The sequence below is a fragment of the Oncorhynchus gorbuscha genome, unplaced genomic scaffold, assembly GCF_021184085.1.
Source record: "Oncorhynchus gorbuscha isolate QuinsamMale2020 ecotype Even-year unplaced genomic scaffold, OgorEven_v1.0 Un_scaffold_1527, whole genome shotgun sequence".
Taxonomy (NCBI): domain Eukaryota; kingdom Metazoa; phylum Chordata; class Actinopteri; order Salmoniformes; family Salmonidae; genus Oncorhynchus; species Oncorhynchus gorbuscha.
Window position 1 is genome coordinate 15,001 of NW_025746278.1, and position 18,993 is coordinate 33,993.

General features: G+C 46.9%; 1 pseudogene; it reads left to right on the plus strand.

Moving 5' to 3' along the window:
* The window catches only part of LOC124023177, a 24,128-nt pseudogene extending 6,651 nt beyond the window's left edge, over positions 1-17,477 (plus strand).
* The last annotated feature ends 1,516 nt before the right edge of the window (positions 17,478-18,993 follow it).

Below are 18,993 nucleotides of genomic sequence, written 5' to 3' on the forward strand. Positions count from 1 at the left end.
ACTACAGAGTTACAGGTCACTGTCAGTCTACACTACACTACTGTCAGTCAGTAGAGTTCCTTCCTCTGTTAGGTCACTGTCAGTCTACAGTAGAGGCCCCACTTCCTCTACAGGTACACTGTCACTACAGTAGAGTTCCTTCCTCAGGTCACTGTCACTACAGTACACTTCCTACACTGTCACAGTAGAGTTACTCTGTTAGGTCACTGTCAGTCTACAGTCCTTCCTCTGTTAGGTCACTGTCAGTCTAGAGTAGACTACACTACACTAGGTCACTACAGTACAGTACAGTCAGTCACTCCACTACACTACACTACAGTAGAGTTCCTTCCTCTGTTAGGTCACTGTCAGTCTACAGTACACTACTCTGTTACACTACACTAGAGTAGAGTACACTACACTACACTGTCAGTCTACAGTAGACTACTTACACTACTGTTAGGTCACTACAGTCTAGTAGAGTTACACTAGGTCACTGTCACTACACTACACTACACTACACTCACTGTCACACTACACTACAGTTCCTTCCTACACTACAGTACAGTTCCTTCCACTGTTACACTGTCAGTCTAGAGTACAGTTCCTACACTAGGTCAGTGTCAGTACAGTAGACTTCCTCATACACTACACTAGACACTCCCCACTTACTCTGTTTGGTCACTGTCAGTAGAGTACAGTTCCTCCTCTGTTAGGTCACTGTCAGTCTAGAATAGAGTTCCTTCCTCTGTTAGGTCACTGTCAGTCTAGACTAGACTTCCTCTGTTAGGTCACTGTCAGTCTAGAGTAGAGTTCCTACCTCTGTTAGGTCACTGGACAGTCTAGAGTAGAGTTCCTTCCTCTGTTAGGTCACTGTCAGTCTAGAGTAGAGTTCCTTCCTCTGTTAGGTCACTGTCAGTCTAGAGTAGAGTTCCTCCTTCCTCTGTTAGGTCACTGTCCTAGACTAGAGTTCCTTCCTCTGTTAGGTCACTGTCAGTCTAGAGTAGATAGGTCACTGTCAGTCTATAGAGTTCCTTCCTCTGTTGGTCACTGTCCTCAAGTAGACCTTTGACTTCCTCTATACATCATAGTCTGAGAGACACTTCCCAGGTCACCAGGTTGCTAGGACTTCCCTGTTCACTGTCACTAGGTTGACCTTCCTCTGTTAGGTCAGGCCTTGTAGAGTTCACCTCTGTTAGGTCACTGGTCATGAGGGGAGTTCCTTCCTCTGTTAGGTCACTGTCAGTCTAGAGTAGAGTTCCTTCCTCTGTTAGGTCACTGTCAGTCTAGAGTAGAGTTCCTTCCTCTGTTAGGTCACTGTCAGTCTAGATTAGAGTTCCTTCCTCAATGTCTCAAGTTTAGTTCCTTCCTCTGTTAGGTCACTCTCAGTTTAGAGGAGTTCCTTCCTCTGAATAGGTCACTGTCAGTCTAGAGTAGAGTTCCTTCCTCTGTTAGGTCACTGTCAGTTGTAGAGTTCCTTCCTCTGTTAGGTCACTGTCAGTCTAAGGAGTTCCTTCCTCAGTCCAGTCTAGTAGAGTCCCCCACTTCCTCTGTTTGGTCACTGTCAGTCTAGAGTAGAGTTCCTTCCTCTGTTAGGTCACTGTCAGTCTAGAGTAGAGTTCCTTCCTCTGTTAGGTCACTGTCAGTCTAGAGTAGAGTTCCTTCCTCTGTTAGGTCACTGTCAGTCTAGAGTAGAGTTCCTTCCTCTGTTAGGTCACTGTCAGTCTAGAGTAGAGTTCCTTCCTCTGTTAGGTCACTGTCAGTCTAGAGTAGAGTTCCTTCCTCTGTTAGGTCACTGTCAGTCTAGAGTAGAGGCCCCACTTCCTCTGTTAGGTCACTGTCAGTCTAGAGTAGAGTTCCTTCCTCTGTTAGGTCACTGTCAGTCTAGAGTAGAGTTCCTTCCTCTGTTAGGTCACTGTCAGTCTAGAGTAGAGTTCCTTCCTCTGTTAGGTCACTGTCAGTCTAGAGTAGAGTTCCTTCCTCTGTTAGGTCACTGTCAGTCTAGAGTAGAGTCCCCACTTCCTCTGTTAGGTCACTGTCAGTCTAGAGTAGAGTCCCCACTTCCTCTGTTAGGTCACTGTCAGTCTAGAGTAGAGTTCCTTCCTCTGTTAGGTCACTGTCAGTCTAGAGTAGAGTTCCTTCCTCTGTTAGGTCACTGTCAGTCTAGAGTAGAGTTCCTTCCTCTGTTAGGTCACTGTCAGTCTAGAGTAGAGTTCCTTCCTCTGTTAGGTCACTGTCAGTCTAGAGTAGAGTTCCTTCCTCTGTTAGGTCACTGTCAGTCTAGAGTAGAGTTCCTTCCTCTGTTAGGTCACTGTCAGTCTAGAGTAGAGTTCCTTCCTCTGTTAGGTCACTGTCAGTCTAGAGTAGAGTTCCTTCCTCTGTTAGGTCACTGTCAGTCTAGAGTAGAGTTCCTTCCTCTGTTAGGTCACTGTCAGTCTAGAGTAGAGTTCCTTCCTCTGTTAGGTCACTGTCAGTCTAGAGTAGAGTTCCTTCCTCTGTTAGGTCACTGTCAGTCTAGACTAGAGTCACTTCCTCTGTTTGGTCACTGTCAGTCTAGAGTAGAGTTCCTTCCTCTGTTAGGTCACTGTCAGTCTAGAGTAGAGTTCCTTCCTCTGTTAGGTCACTGTCAGTCTAGAGTAGAGTTCCTTCCTCTGTTAGGTCACTGTCAGTCTAGAGTAGAGTTCCTTCCTCTGTTAGGTCACTGTCAGTCTAGAGTAGAGTTCCTCCTTCCTCTGTTAGGTCACTGTCAGTCTAGAGTAGAGTTCCTTCCTCTGTTAGGTCACTGTCAGTCTAGAGTAGAGTTCCTTCCTCTGTTAGGTCACTGTCAGTCTAGAGTAGAGTTCCTTCCTCTGTTAGGTCACTGTCAGTCTAGAGTAGAGTTCCTTCCTCTGTTAGGTCACTGTCAGTCTAGAGTAGAGTTCCTTCCTCTGTTAGGTCACTGTCAGTCTAGAGTAGAGTTCCTCCTTCCTCTGTTAGGTCACTGTCAGTCTAGAGTAGAGTTCCTTCCTCTGTTAGGTCACTGTCAGTCTAGAGTAGAGTCCCCACTTCCTCTGTTAGGTCACTGTCAGTCTAGAGTAGAGTTCCTTCCTCTGTTAGGTCACTGTCAGTCTAGAGTAGAGTTCCTTCCTCTGTTAGGTCACTGTCAGTCTAGAGTAGAGTTCCTTCCTCTGTTAGGTCACTGTCAGTCTAGAGTAGAGTTCCTTCCTCTGTTAGGTCACTGTCAGTCTAGAGTAGAGTTCCTTCCTCTGTTAGGTCACTGTCAGTCTAGAGTAGAGTTCCTTCCTCTGTTAGGTCACTGTCAGTCTAGAGTAGAGTCCCCACTTCCTCTGTTAGGTCACTGTACTGAATAAGGTCTCAGAGTGATGACCACTAATACCACCGCCGAAAACCACCAGGAGAATACTACTCCTGGGCTTTCTGTGTCTGGCTTTAAACTCTTTAACCATGATGCTTAGTACCAGACTGTCTATCTGCTTCTCCCTCTGCTGTCCACAAGGACAGTTCATGCTAAATTATTCTATCCTCTGACTCACCTCTCTGCTTGGTTTCACTCCAGCTAATTCCCCCCTGAATCTCGGTGCTAACCTCCCTGCTGGCAGGGAACTGTTGTTTTTAAACGTGCTGATGCAGCTCACTGACTGATTGATGCCTTCTAACGTCTTCCCTGCAGTTCTGTCTTTATGTGCTGGCTACAATACACGCCTTCCTCTCCTTTATGTGTTCAATTCCTGTGTGACTGTCTGTGACTGTCTGTGACTGTCGGTGACTGTCTGTGACTGTCTGTGACTGTCGGTGACTGTCTGTGACTGTCTGTGACTGTCGGTGACTGTCTGTGACTGTGTGTGACTGTCTGCGACTGTCTGTGACTGTCTGTGACTGTCTGTGACCGTCTGTGACTGTATGTGACTGTCTGTGACTGTCTGTGGCCGTCTGTGACTGTCTGTGGCCATGTTTGTTGGTCTGTGAATGTGTGTGACTGTCTGTGACCATATTTGACCGTCTGTGACTGTGTGTGACTGTGTGTGGCGGTCTGTGACTGTCTGTGACTGTCTGTGACTGTGTGTGACTGTCTGTGACTGTGTGTGGCGGTCTGTGACTGTCTGTGACTGTGTGTGACTGTCTGTGACATTCTGTGACTGTGTGTGGCGGTCTGTGACTGTCTGTGACTGTCTGTGAGTGTGTGTGACTGTCTGTGACTGCGTGTGACTGCGTGTGACTGTCTGTGACTGTCTGTGACTGTCTGTGACTGTCTGTGACTGTCTGTGACTGTCTGTGACTGTCTGTGACTGTCTGTGACTGCGTGTGACTGTCTGTGACTGTCTGTGACTGCGTGTGACTGTCTGTGACTGTCTGTGACTGTCTGTGACTATCTGTGACTGTGTGTGACTGCGTGTGACTGTCTGTGACTGTCTGTGACTATCTGTGACTGCGTGTGACTGTCTGTGACTGTCTGTGACTGTCTGTGACTGTGTGTATGTTCATAGCCGGTCATCTTTTAACCCTACACTGAACTCAAACTCCTCTCTTTTTTTAACACCAAAACTCTCTGCTCTCGTCTTGTGCTCGTCCTCTGTCGTGTCTGTCTGCCTCCACCCAACCTGCTGTTCCTCCAGCCTTGCTCCAGCTCTGGCTCGTCTGAGGCCTCTGACACCTGCCAGTCAGTCAGTGAGTGCAGCTCTCCCACCTCAGGAGGGCCTCTGGCTGCAGTTGACAAGGTGAAATACTCCCTCCATCCCTCCTTTGAGAGGAAGCACCCCCCCTGCCCTCTCATGATAGATACCCTACCCTCGTCCCCTCTCATGATAGATACCCTACCCCTCGTCCCCTCTCATGATAGTAACCCTCCTCTCATGATAGATACCCTACCCCTCGTCCCCCTCGTACCCTACCCTCTCATGATAGATACCCTACCCCTCGTCCCCTCATGATAGATACCCTACCCCTCGTCCCCTCTCATGATAGATACCCTACCCCTCGTCCCCTCTCATGATAGATACCCTACCCCTCGTCCCCTCTCATGATAGATACCCTACCCCTTGTCCCCTCTCATGATAGATACCCTACCCCTCGTCCCCTCTCATGATAGATACCCTACCCCTTGTCTCCTCTCATGATAGATACCCTACCCCTTGTCTCCTCTCATGATAGATACCCTACCCCTCGTCCCCTCTCATGATAGATACCCTACCCCTCGTCCCCTCTCATGATAGATACCCTACCCCTCGTCCCCTCTCATGATAGATACCCTACCCCTTGTCTCCTCTCATGATAGATACCCTACCCCTCGTGTCCTCTCATGATAGATACCCTACCCCTCGTCCCCTCTCATGATAGATACCCTACCCCTCGTCTCCTCTCATGATAGATACCCTCCTTGCTGTAGCCCTTATTCTAGATTCTCCTCACAGGAACCATCGTGTTCACCTTCTCCACACCCCTCTACTCCATCCAGGTGTTCCACTCACAGCTTCCTTTCACCTGTCTCTGATCGCTGCTGTTACGTATCATGGTGGTTCACATACATTTCAGAATTCAGAACCGCGGTCCGGTTTGTCAATCAGGCAGGACTCATTTTCTTAGTTTACTCCTTTTGTTTATTTGTTCTTCCGAAATGTTGAGTTATTTGTATTTCATTCATTGTATTTCATTGTGTTGGCTTATTATCCTGACCCTATTGTGTTGTTTTATTATCCTGACCCTATTGTGTTGTTTTATTATCCTGACCCTATTGTGTCGGTTTTATTATCCTGACCCTATTGTGTTGGTTTATTATCCTGACCCTATTGTGTTGTTTTATTATCCTGACCCTATTGTGTTGTTTTATTATCCTGACCCTATTGTGTTGTTTTATTATCCTGACCCTATTGTGTCGGTTTTATTATCCTGACCCTATTGTGTTGGTTTATTATCCTGACCCTATTGTGTTGTTTTATTATCCTGACCCTATTGTGTTGTTTTATTATCCTGACCCTATTGTGTTGTTTTATTATCCTGACCCTATTGTGTCGGTTTTATTATCCTGACCCTATTGTGTTGGTTTATTATCCTGACCCTATTGTGTTGGCTTATTATCCTGACCCTATTGTGTTGTTTTATTATCCTGACCCTATTGTGTTGGTTTATTATCCTGACCCTATTGTGTTGGTTTATTATCCTGACCCTATTGTGTTGGTTTATTGTCCTGACCCTATTGTGTTGTTTTATTATCCTGACCCTATTATCCTGACCCTATTGTGTTGTTTTATTATCCTGACCCTATTATCCTGACCCTATTGTGTTGTTTTATTATCCTGACCCTATTATCCTGACCCTATTGTGTTGTTTTATTATCCTGACCCTATTGTCCTGACCCTATTGTCCTGATCCTATTGTGTTGGTTTATTATCCTGACCCTATTGTGTCATTTTATTATCCTGGCCCTATTATCCTGACCCTATTGTGTCGTTTTATTATCCTGGCCCTATTATGTCGTTTTATTATCTTGACCCTGTTGTGTCGTTTTATTATCCTGACCCTATTGTGTCGTTTTATTATCCTGACCCTATTGTGTCGTTTTATTATCCTGGCTGTAATGATATTCGTCTGTTGTTTGAAGAGATTCAGACCGAAATGCAGCGTGTAGGTTACTATGACATTTAATGAAGAATACGGTACATGAAATAACGGAAAATACGAAAACAATAAACGAGTGAAACTAATACAGCCTATCTGGTGACTAACACAGAGACAGGTACAATCACCCACGAATACAACGCGCACTCAGGCTGCCTAAATACGGTTCCCAATCCGAGACAACTAGAATCAGCTGACTCCAATTAGGAATCGCCTCAGGCAGCCAAGCCTAACTAGACACACCCCTAATAATACACACTCCCAATTAATACAAACCCCAATACGAAATACAACATATAAACCCATGTCACACCCTGGCCTACCCAAACATATAACAAAAACACAAGATACAATGACCAAGGCGTGACACTGGCCCTATTATCCTGACCCTATTGTGTTGGTTTATTATCCTGACCCTATTGTGTTGGTTTATTATCCTGACCCTATTGTGTTGGTTTATTGTCCTGACCCTATTGTGTTGGTTTATTATCCTGACCCTATTGTGTTGGTTTTATTATCCTGACCCTATTGTCCTGACCCTATTGTGTTGTTTTATTATCCTGGCCCTATTATCCTGACCCTATTGTGTTGGTTTATTATCCTGACCCTATTGTGTCGTTTTATTATCCTGACCCTATTATCCTGACCCTATTGTGTCGTTTTATTATCCTGACCCTATTGTCCTGACCCTATTGTGTTGTTTTATTATCCTGGCCCTATTATCCTGACCCTATTGTGTTGGTTTATTATCCTGACCCTATTGTGTCGTTTTATTATCCTGACCCTATTATCCTGACCCTATTGTGTCGTTTTATTATCCTGACCCTATTGTCCTGACCCTATTGTGTTGTTTTATTATCCTGACCCTATTGTGTTGGTTTATTATCCTGGCCCTATTATCCTGACCCTATTGTGTTGTTTTATTATCCTGACCCTATTGTCCTGACCCTATTGTGTTGTTTTATTATCCTGACCCTATTGTCCTGACCCTATTGTGTTGTTTTATTATCCTGGCCCTATTATCCTGACCCTATTGTCCTGACCCTATTGTGTTGTTTTATTATCCTGACCCTATTGTCCTGACCCTATTGTGTTGTTTTATTATCCTGACCCTATTATCCTGACCCTATTGTGTCGTTTTATTATCCTGACCCTATTGTCCTGACCCTATTGTGTTGTTTTATTATCCTGACCCTATTGTCCTGACCCTATTGTGTTGTTTTATTATCCTGGCCCTATTATCCTGACCCTATTGTGTTGGTTTATTATCCTGGCCCTATTATCCTGACCCTATTGTGTTGGTTTATTATCCTGACCCTATTGTGTTGTTTTATTATCCTGGCCCTATTATCCTGACCCTATTGTGTTGGTTTATTATCCTGACCCTATTGTGTCGTTTTATTATCCTGACCCTATTATCCTGACCCTATTGTGTCGTTTTATTATCCTGACCCTATTGTCCTGACCCTATTGTGTTGTTTTATTATCCTGACCCTATTGTGTTGGTTTATTGTCCTGACCCTATTGTGTTGTTTTATTATCCTGACCCTATTGTGTTGGTTTATTATCCTGACCCTATTGTGTTGGTTTATTGTCCTGACCCTATTGTGTTGTTTTATTATTTGACCCTATTGTGTTTAATTTGACAAATTTCTCCAATTTTGTGTTTTTATGTTTGTTTGTTTGTTTGTTTGTTTGTTTGTTTGTTTGTGTCATTCCGTTCCCCTGCTCATGCTCAGTTGTCTAACGGGTATGATCACTACGGGGATCACCATCATTCAGACTCTTCATACCTGATGGGAGGGGGCTCAGGCCTGGGGGGGTCCTACCTGATGGGAGGGGGCTCAGGCCTGGGGGGGTCCTACCTGATGGGAGGGGGCTCAGGCCTGGTGGGTTCCTACCCCCTCTTCCCTCCCTCCTCCCATTCCACCTCCATCACCACCTCCTCCTCCTCCTGTCCGTCCCAGTCGTGGTCCAGGCCGGGCTCGGCCCTGCTACCTGACTACCCTCATTACTGCACCCTGGGGCCTAACATGGTCCCCACCTCTAAAGTCCCCAGCTGGAAGGTTTGTTTGTTGGTTCAGTCCTCCTCCTCATCATGTCTCCTTGTGTTCCTGAAACATCAACATCCTGTCATTACGTAGGACCCTCTGAATTACTATGACATTATGATTATGTTACAGTCAGATTGAAAAATGACTGTAGGACGATATACTACATCGTCTTCTACACGTTTCATTGGTAGATTTTCAGATGTGTTCCTGCAGAAGATGTATTTGAAGATGGTGATAATAGTTCAGAATCCCCACAGCTATATTTCTGTATCCTGTAGGACTGGGTAGAGGAGGTGAACTCAGCTTAGGACTGGGTAGAGGAGGTGAACTCAGCTATATTTCTGTATCCTGTAGGACTGGGTAGAGGAGGTGAACTCAGCTATATTTCTGTATCCTGTAGGACTGGGTAGAGGAGGTGAACTCAGCTTAGGACTGGGTAGAGGAGGTGAACTCAGCTATATTTCTGTATCCTGTAGGACTGGGTAGAGGAGGTGAACTCAGCTATATTTCTGTATCCTATAGGACTGGGTAGAGGAGGTGAACTCAGCTATATTTCTGTATCCTGTAGGACTGGGTAGAGGAGGTGAACTCAGCTATATTTCTGTATCCTGTAGGACTGGGTAGAGGAGGTGAACTCAGCTATGTATCTGTATCCTGTAGGACTGGGTAGAGGAGGTGAACTCAGCTTAGGACTGGGTAGAGGAGGTGAACTCAGCTATATTTCTGTATCCTGTAGGACTGGGTAGAGGAGGTGAACTCAGCTATATTTCTGTATCCTGTAGGACTGGGTAGAGGAGGTGAACTCAGCTATATTTCTGTATCCTGTAGGACTGGGTAGTGGAGGTGAACTCAGCTATATTTCTGTATCCTGTAGGACTGGGTAGAGGAGGTGAACTCAGCTATGTATCTGTATCCTGTAGGACTGGGTAGAGGAGGTGAACTCAGCTATATTTCTGTATCCTGTAGGACTGGGTAGAGGAGGTGAACTCAGCTATATTTCTGTATCCTGTAGGACTGGGTAGAGGAGGTGAACTCAGCTTAGGACTGGGTAGAGGAGGTGAACTCAGCTATGTATCTGTATCCTGTAGGACTGGGTAGAGGAGGTGAACTCAGCTATATTTCTGTATCCTGTAGGACTGGGTAGAGGAGGTGAACTCAGCTATATTTCTGTATCCTGTAGGACTGGGTAGAGGAGGTGAACTCAGCTATATTTCTGTATCCTGTAGGACTGGATAGAGGAGGTGAACTCAGCTATATTTCTGTATCCTGTAGGACTGGGTAGAGGAGGTGAACTCAGCTATGTATCTGTATCCTGTAGGACTGGATAGAGGAGGTGAACTCAGCTATGTATCTGTATCCTGTAGGACTGGGTAGAGGAGGTGAACTCAGCTATATTTCTGTATCCTGTAGGACTGGATAGAGGAGGTGAACTCAGCTATGTATCTGTATCCTGTAGGACTGGGTAGAGGAGGTGAACTCAGCTATATTTCTGTATCCTGTAGGACTGGATAGAGGAGGTGAACTCAGCTATATTTCTGTATCCTGTAGGACTGGGTAGAGGAGGTGAACTCAGCTATATTTCTGTATCCTGTATGACTGGGTAGAGGAGGTGAACTCAGCTATATTTCTATATCCTGTAGGACTGGGCTAAACCAGGACCCTATGACCAGCCCATGGTGAACACCCTTAGAAGGAGGAAGGACAAGGATCCTGTACCAGCAGACACCAGCTATGCCCCACTACCACTGCCTGCTGGTGTCATCCCAGCACCTGGGGGCAGGAGTCTACCACTGCCTGCTGGTGTCATCCCAGCACCTGGGGGCAGGAGTCTACCACTGCCTGCTGGTGTCATCCCAGCACCTGGGGGCAGGAGTCTACCACTGCTTGCTGGAGTCATCCCAGCACCAGGGAGCAGAGGTCAACCATTACCTCCACCACCCAAGGTCAGCTGGACACATGCTCTAACCTGTCTAGGACTGGGAGTTCCGTCAGCGGAACCCCTCGCCAACAGCCAATGAAATTGCAGGGCGACAAATACAAATCATCAGAAAATCTCACAAATCAAATTTCTCAAACATACAAGTATTAGGCATCATTTTAAAGATAGAATTCTCGTTAATCCAGCCACCGTGTCTGATTTCAAAAATGCTATACAGCGAAAGCTCCACAAACGATCATGTTAGGTCACCACCAACTCACAGAAAAACCCAGCCATTTTTCCAGCCAAAGAGAGGAGTCACAAAAAGCACAAATATAGATTAAATGAATCACAAACCTTTGATGACCTTCATCAGATGACACTCATAGGACTTCATGTTACACTATACATGTATGTTTTATTCGGTAAAAATCGTATTTTACATTGGCGTGTTATGTTCAGTAGTTCCAAAACATGCAGTGATATTGCAGAGAGCCACATGAATTCACATAAATACTCATTATAAATGTTGATGAAAATTCAAGTGTTATGCATGGAACTTTGGATTACACTTCTCCTTAATGCAACCGCTGTGTCAGATTTCAAAAAAACTTTACGGAAATAGCATAATCTGAGAACGGCGCTCAGAGCCCAATTCAGCCAGAGAAATATGGAAATACCATGTTGGGTAGTCAACATTAGTCATAAATAGCATTATAAATATTCACTTACCTTTGATGATCTTCATCAGAATGCACTCCCAGGAATCGCAGTTCCACAATAAATGCTTGTTTTGTTCGATAATGTCCATCATTTATGTCCATTTATGTCCAAATAGCTTCTTTTGTTAGGGGCGTTTGGTAAACAAATCCAAAAGCGCGTTCTGGTCCAGTTGGACAAAAAGTTCAAAAGTTATTTTAAAGGTCGAAGAAACTTGTCAAACTAATCAATCTTTATGATGTTTTTATCATAAATGTTCAATAATGTTCCAACCGGAGAATTCGTTCCATTGCTTTTCTGTAGAAAAGCAATGGAATGAGAGATACCTCTCATGTGAAATGCGCGTGACTGAGAACGAGGCTGCTGCCAGACCCCTTAGTCAAACAGCTCTTATCTGGCTCCCCTTCACAGGAGCAGCATGAAACAACGTTCTAAAGATGGTTGACATCTAGTGGAAGCCTTAGGAAGTGAAAAATAACCCATATCCCACTGTGTATTTGATAGGGGCTGAGTTCAAAAACTACAAACCTCAGATTTCCCACTTCCTGTTTGGATTTTTCTCAGGTTTTTGCCTGTGTTCTGTTATACTCACAGACATCATTCAAACAGTTTTAGAAACTTCAGAGTGTTTTCTATCCAATACTAATAATCATATGCATATATTAGCATCTGGGACTGAGTAAGAGGCAGTTTACTCCGCGGAGTACCTGGACACAGCCCTTAGCCCGTGGTATATTGGCCATATACCACAAACCCCAGAAGTACCTTATTGCTATTATAAACTGGTTACCAATGTAATTAGAGCAGGAAAAACAAATGTTTCGTCGTACCCGTGGTATACCGTCTAATGTACCACGGCTGTCAGCCAGTCAGCATTCAGGGTTCAAACCAACCAGTTTATAATTAAGCAATAAGGCCCGAGGAGGTGGCCAATATACCACGGCAAAGGGCTGCTCTTAGGCACAACGATTATAAACTGGTTACCAACGTAATTAGAGCAGTAAAACTAAATGTTTTGTCATACCCGTGATATACGGTCTGATATACCACGGCCTTCAGCCAATCAGAATTCAGGGCTCAAACCATCCAGTTTATATCGATTGATTTATCTTCATGCTGCACAAAGAAGGATTATGTTTTCTAACCCAACGTGTCTGTCTGTCTGTCTGTCTGTCTGTCTGTCTGTCTGTGTCTGTCTGTCTGTCTGTCTGTCTGTCTGTCTGTCTGTCTGTCTGTCTGTCTGTCTGTCTGTCTGTCTGTCTGTCTGTCTGTCTGTCTGTCTGTCCTGTCTGTCCGTCCGTCCGTCCGTCCGTCTGTCTGTCCGTCCACCTGTCCGTCTGTCTGTCTGTCTGTCTGTCTGTCTGTCTGTCTGTCTGTCTGTCTGTCTGTCTGTCTGTCTGTCTGTCTGTCTGTCTCTCTCTGTCTGTCTGTCTGTCTCTCTCTCTCTCTCTCTCTCTCTCTCTCTCTCTCTCTCTCTCTCTCTCTCTCTCTCTCTCTCTCTCTCTCTCTCTCTCTCTCTCTCTCCAGGTGTGTGAGATGGAGGCCCATGAGGAGCTGGCTCTGGCCCTATCCAGAGGTCTTCAGCTGGACTCACAGACACAGCGTTCCAGTAGGGACTCTCTACACTGTTCTAGTGGCTACAGTACCCAGAGTACCACCCCGTGCTGTTCAGAGGACACCATACCTTCACAAGGTTAACACACACAAACACACTGAGAAAATATGCAAAGGCATGCATGACTTGTAGCACCATATCCTTCTGTGTAAATATAACGCTCTGGGTGTCGTGGGTGTGGAGTCAGACGCAGGAAACAGAGAGTGCAATACTGTGCTCTTTAATGCACAAACGCACCACTGGACACAGAGACACACACACACACACACACACACACACACACACACACACACACACACACACACACACACACACACACACACACACACACACACACACACACACACACACACACACACACACACACACACAGACACACACACACACACACACAGACACAACCAAATGCCCCTAACACACACGGGGACGAAAACAGTACAACCGAAGTACACGACCAGGAACAAACACGTTCCTCTACTACCTAACCGAAGGTCCTGAATCCCGCACAAAGAAACAGGCGGGCCCGGTTGTCTAAAGAAGCCCAACTAATGATTCACAAACAGGTGCTACCAATAAACATACAAGGAGGGGAGGAAAGACAATCAGTGGCAGCTAATAGGCCGGTGACGACGACCGCCGAGCGCCACCCGACCGGGAAGGGCAGCCACCCTCGGACCGACTCGTGACAGTAAATATATTCTAATTGATGTTGTCTCTATACCAGGTACGTGTCTGGTAGAAATAGGATACAGGTGCACTAAATGCCCAAGGTATGTGGACATCTGCTCGTCTAACAATCTCATTCCAAAATCATGGGCATTAATATGGAGTTGCCCCCCCATCGCTGCTAAAACAGCCTCCACTCTCCTGGGAAGGATTTCCACTAGATGTAGGAACATTGCTGCTATATCAGCCTCCACTCTTCTGGGAAGGCTTTCCACTAGATGTAGGAACATTGCTGCTATAACAGCCTCCACTCTTCTGGGAAGGCTTTCCACTAGATGTTGGAACATTGCTGCTAGATGTTGGAACATTGGGACCTGCTTCCCATTCAGCCACAAGAGCATTAGTGAAGTTGGGCGGTTAGGCCTCCTGGCTCGCAGTCTGCGTTCCAATTCATCCCAAAGGTGTTCGATGGGGTTGAGGTCAGGGCTCTGTGCAGGCCAGTCAAATTCTTCCACGCCGATCTCGACAAGCCATTTCTGTATGGACCTCGCTTTGTGCACGCGGGCATTGTAATGCTGAAACAGGAAAGGGCCTTCCCAAACTGTTGCCACAATGTTGGAAGCACAGAATCGTCTAGAATGTCATTGTATGCTGTAGCGTTAAGATTTCCCTTCACTGGAACTAAGTGGCCTAACCCGAACCATGAAAAACAGCCCTAGTAACCAGGAGTCTAGTAGTAATACTGTACTACTCTGGAGACCATAGTAACCAGGAGTCTAGTAGTAATACTGTACTACTCTGGAGACCATAGTAACCAGGAGTCTAGTAGTAATACTGTACCACTCTGGAGACCATAGTAACCAGGAGTCTAGTAGTAATACTGTACCACTCTGGAGACCATAGTAACCAGGAGTCTAGTAGTAATACTGTACTACTCTGGAGACCATAGTAACCAGGAGTCTAGTAGTAATACTGTACCACTCTGGAGACCATAGTAACCAGGAGTCTAGTAGTAATACTGTACCACTCTGGAGACCATAGTAACCAGGAGTCTAGTAGTAATACTGTACCACTCTGGAGACCATAGTAACCAGGAGTCTAGTAGTAATACTGTACCACTCTGGAGACCATAGTAACCAGGAGTCTAGTAGTAATACTGTACCACTCTGGAGACCATAGTAACCAGGAGTCTAGTAGTAATACTGTACCACTCTGGAGACCATAGTAACCAGGAGTCTAGTAGTAATACTGTACCACTCTGGAGACCATAGTAACCAGGAGTCTAGTAGTAATACTGTACCACTCTGAAGACCATAGTAACTAGGAGTCTAGTAGTAATACTGTACCACTATGGAGACCTATAGTAACCAGGAGTCTAGTAGTAATACTGTACCACTCTGGAGACCATAGTAACCAGGAGTCTAGTAGTAATACTGTACCACTCTGGAGACCATAGTAACCAGGAGTCTAGTAGTAATACTGTACCACTCTGGAGACCATAGTAACCAGGAGTCTAGTAGTAATACTGTACCACTCTGGAGACCATAGTAACCAGGAGTCTAGTAGTAATACTGTACCACTCTGGAGACCATAGTAACCAGGAGTCTAGTAGTAATACTGTACTACTCTGGTAAGACCATAGTAACCAGGAGTCTAGTAGTAATACTGTACTACTCTGGAGACCATAGTAACCAGGAGTCTAGTAGTAATACTGTACCACTCTGGAGACCATAGTAACCAGGAGTCTAGTAGTAATACTGTACTACTCTGGAGACCATAGTAACCAGGAGTCTAGTAGTAATACTGTACTACTCTGGAGACCATAGTAACCAGGAGTCTAGTAGTAATACTGTTCAGGAAGAGTACTCTGGAGGCCCATAAAAGGACATTTTTAAAAGAAAAGAAACATCTTATTCAATATTTTTAAGGTGGACTTATTGTGTCCGAACTAATTTTGTACCTGCTTTTGCCTTAATTAGTTTGGATCTAATGGGGATCCCCCAGGAAGAGTAGCTGCTGTCTTGACAGGAACTAATGGGGATCCATAATAAACCCCAGGAAGAGTAGCTGCTGTCTTGACAGGAACTAATGGGGATCCATAATAAACCCCAGGAAGAGTAGCTGCTGTCTTGACAGGAACTAATGGGGATCCATAATAAACCCCAGGAAGAGTAGCTGCTGTCTTGACAGGAACTTGATCCATAATAAACCCCAGGAAGCTGCTGTCTTGACAGGAACTAATGGGGATCCATAATAAACCCCAGGAAGAGTAGCTGCTGTCTTGACAGGAACTAATGGGGATCCATAATAAACCCCAGGAAGAGTAGCTGCTGTCTTGACAGGAACTAATGGGGATCCATAATAAACCCCAGGAAGAGTACCTGCTGTCTTGACAGGAACTAATGGGGATCCATAATAAACCCCAGGAAGAGTAGCTGCTGTCCTGGCAGGTACTAATGGGGATCCATAATAAACCCTAGGAAGAGAAGCTGCTGTCTTGACAGGAACTAATGGGGATCCATAATAAACCCCAGGAAGAGTAGCTGCTGCCTTGACAGGAACTAATGGGGATCCATAATAAACCCCAGGAAGAGTAGCTGCTGTCTTGACAGGAACTAATGGGGATCCATAATAAACCCCAGGAAGAGTAGCTGCTGTCCTGGCAGGAACTAATGGGGATCCATAATAAAGCTGCCCAGGAAGAGATAGCTAAACCTGTCTTGACAGGAACTAATGGGGATCCATAATAAACCCCAGGAAGAGTAGCTGCTGTCTTGATCCAGGAATAATGGGGATCCATAATCTCTCTCTCTCTCCCTCTCTGTTTATTCCAGTGTCAGACTACGACTATTTCTCCATGGGAGGGGACCAGGAGGTTGACCAGCAGGAGTTTGACAAGTCATCCACCATCCCCGTAACAGTGACATCAGCCAGTCCTACCGTAGGATGTTCCAGTCCAAGAGACCAGCCTCCACCGCCGGCCTACCTTCTACGGCTGGCTCCGTCATCATGACCCCTGGGGTCGCCACCATCCGCCGCACGCCCTCCACCAAGCCCTCGGCTCGCCGCGGGACCACCGGCCCAATCCCCATCCGGACCCCCGTCATCCCAGTCAAGATCCCCACCGTGCCTGGCCTAGTTGGGGGAGGATTTCCTGGGGGGCTGGGGATTCCTATAGGACCAGGAGTAGGAGTGGAGGAACCAGAGGAGGCCCAGAGCCCTGAGTCTCCAGCCCAGGGAGAGGAGGGGGAGCTGGGTGTACTTCCCCTGGCGTTCTGGAGTGGTCAAGCAACCACAAACCCTCCCTTGGCCGCTCACCAGCCTAGGGCCCAGTGTCAGGGCGAGGGGGGGTCCCTGGAGGATGGGGAGGTTATGGATGGTCAGGGGGGAAACATGCTGCTGGTTATCCAGAGAGGGGTCAAGCTGAAGAGGACCAATACCAACGATCGCTCAGCACCGCGCATCGTATAAGAGGAGAGCCACCGTGGCACCATGCAGCATCAGAGGAGGGCATCCTACCTAGCTGTACCTAGCTAGCCTACCGCCTGCCCATTGACAGGACAGACAGGACACAGCTCATGTCCTCTGTGCTAAGGGGGGGGTCTCCTGTATACTACTTACCGTCCAGCTGCCTCACTGACAGACGGGACAGAACAGAACCCAGCTCATGTCCATTCCATGTGATGCTGTGTGTGGTGACAGACAGAGTTCTGCTCGTTGTCTCAGACGGTGCAGAATGTGGTCTCTGGTTGGACAGACAGTGGAGCAGCTCAGAGTTGTATTAATTATGTTCTCTCTTTGTTCTGAATGTGTAAATAATTATGCATGGTATTTTCTCTTTGTTGCTTCCTGGGGCCCAGTTCTGTTGACTAGTCCTCCCACCCCCATTCCTCCCCTCCTCAGTTCTGTTGACTCTAGTCCTCCCACCCCCATTCCTCCCCTCCTCAGTTCTGTTGACTCTAGTCCTCCCCTCCTCAGTTCTGTTGACTCTAGTCCTCCCCTCCTCAGTTCTGTTGACTCTAGTCCTCCCCACCTCAGTTCTGTTGACTCTAGTCCTCCCCTCCTCAGTTCTGTTGACTCTAGTCCTCCCCCTCCTCAGTTCTGTTGACTCTAGTCCTCCCCACCTCAGTTCTGTTGACTCTAGTCCTCCCACCCCCATTCCTCCCCTCCTCAGTTCTGTTGACTCTAGTCCTCCCCACCTCAGTTCTGTTGACTCTAGTCCTCCCCACCTCAGTTCTGTTGACTCTAGTCCTCCCCACCTCAGTTCTGTTGACTCTAGTCCTCCCACCCCCATTCCTCCCCACCTCAGTTCTGTTGACTCTAGTCCTCCCCTCCTCAGTTCTGTTGACTCTAGTCCTCCCACCCCCATTCCTCCCCTCCTCAGTTCTGTTGACTCTAGTCCTCCCCTCCTCAGTGCTGTTGACTCTAGTCCTCCCCTCCTCAGTTCTGTTGACTCTAGTCCTCCCCACCTCAGTTCTGTTGACTCTAGTCCTCCCACCCCCATTCCTCCCCACCTCAGTTCTGTTGACTCTAGTCCTCCCCTCCTCAGTTCTGTTGACTCTAGTCCTCCCCTCCTCAGTTCTGTTGACTCTAGTCCTCCCCACCTCAGTTCTGTTGACTCTAGTCCTCCCCACCTCAGTTCTGTTGACTCTAGTCCTCCTCCTCAGTTCTGTTGACTCTAGTCCTCCCACCCCCATTCCTCCCCTCCTCAGTTCTGTTGACTCTAGTCCTCCCACCCCCATTCCTCCCCTCCTCAGTTCTGTTGACTCTAGTCCTCCCCACCTCAGTTCTGTTGACTCTAGTCCTCCCACCCCCATTCCTCCCCTCCTCAGTTCTGTTGACTCAGTCCTCCCACCCCCCATTCCTCCCCTCCTCAGTTCTGTTGACTCTAGTCCTCCCACCCCCATTCATCCCCTCCTCAGTTCTGTTGACTCTAGTCCTCCCCTCCTCAGTTCTGTTGACTCCTGTCCTCCCCTCCTCAGTTCTGTTGACTCTAGTCCTCCCCTCCTCAGTTCTGTTGACTCTAGTCCTCCCCACCTCAGTTCTGTTGACTCTAGTCCTCCCACCCCCATTCCTCCTCCTCAGTTCTGTTGACTCTAGTCCTCCCCTCCTCAGTTCTGTTGACTCTAGTCCTCCCCTCCTCAGTTCTGTTGACTCTAGTCCTCCCTCCTCAGTTCTGTTGACTCTAGTCCTCCCCTCCTCAGTTCTGTTGACTCTAGTCCTCCCCTCCTCAGTTCTGTTGACTCTAGTCCTCCCCACCTCAGTTCTGTTGACTCTAGTCCTCCCCTCCTCAGTTCTGTTGACTCTAGTCCTCCCCTCCTCAGTTCTGTTGACTCTAGTCCTCCCACCCCCATTCCTCCCTCCTCAGTTCTGTTGACTCTAGTCCTCCCCTCCTCAGTTCTGTTGACTCTAGTCCTCCCCACCTCAGT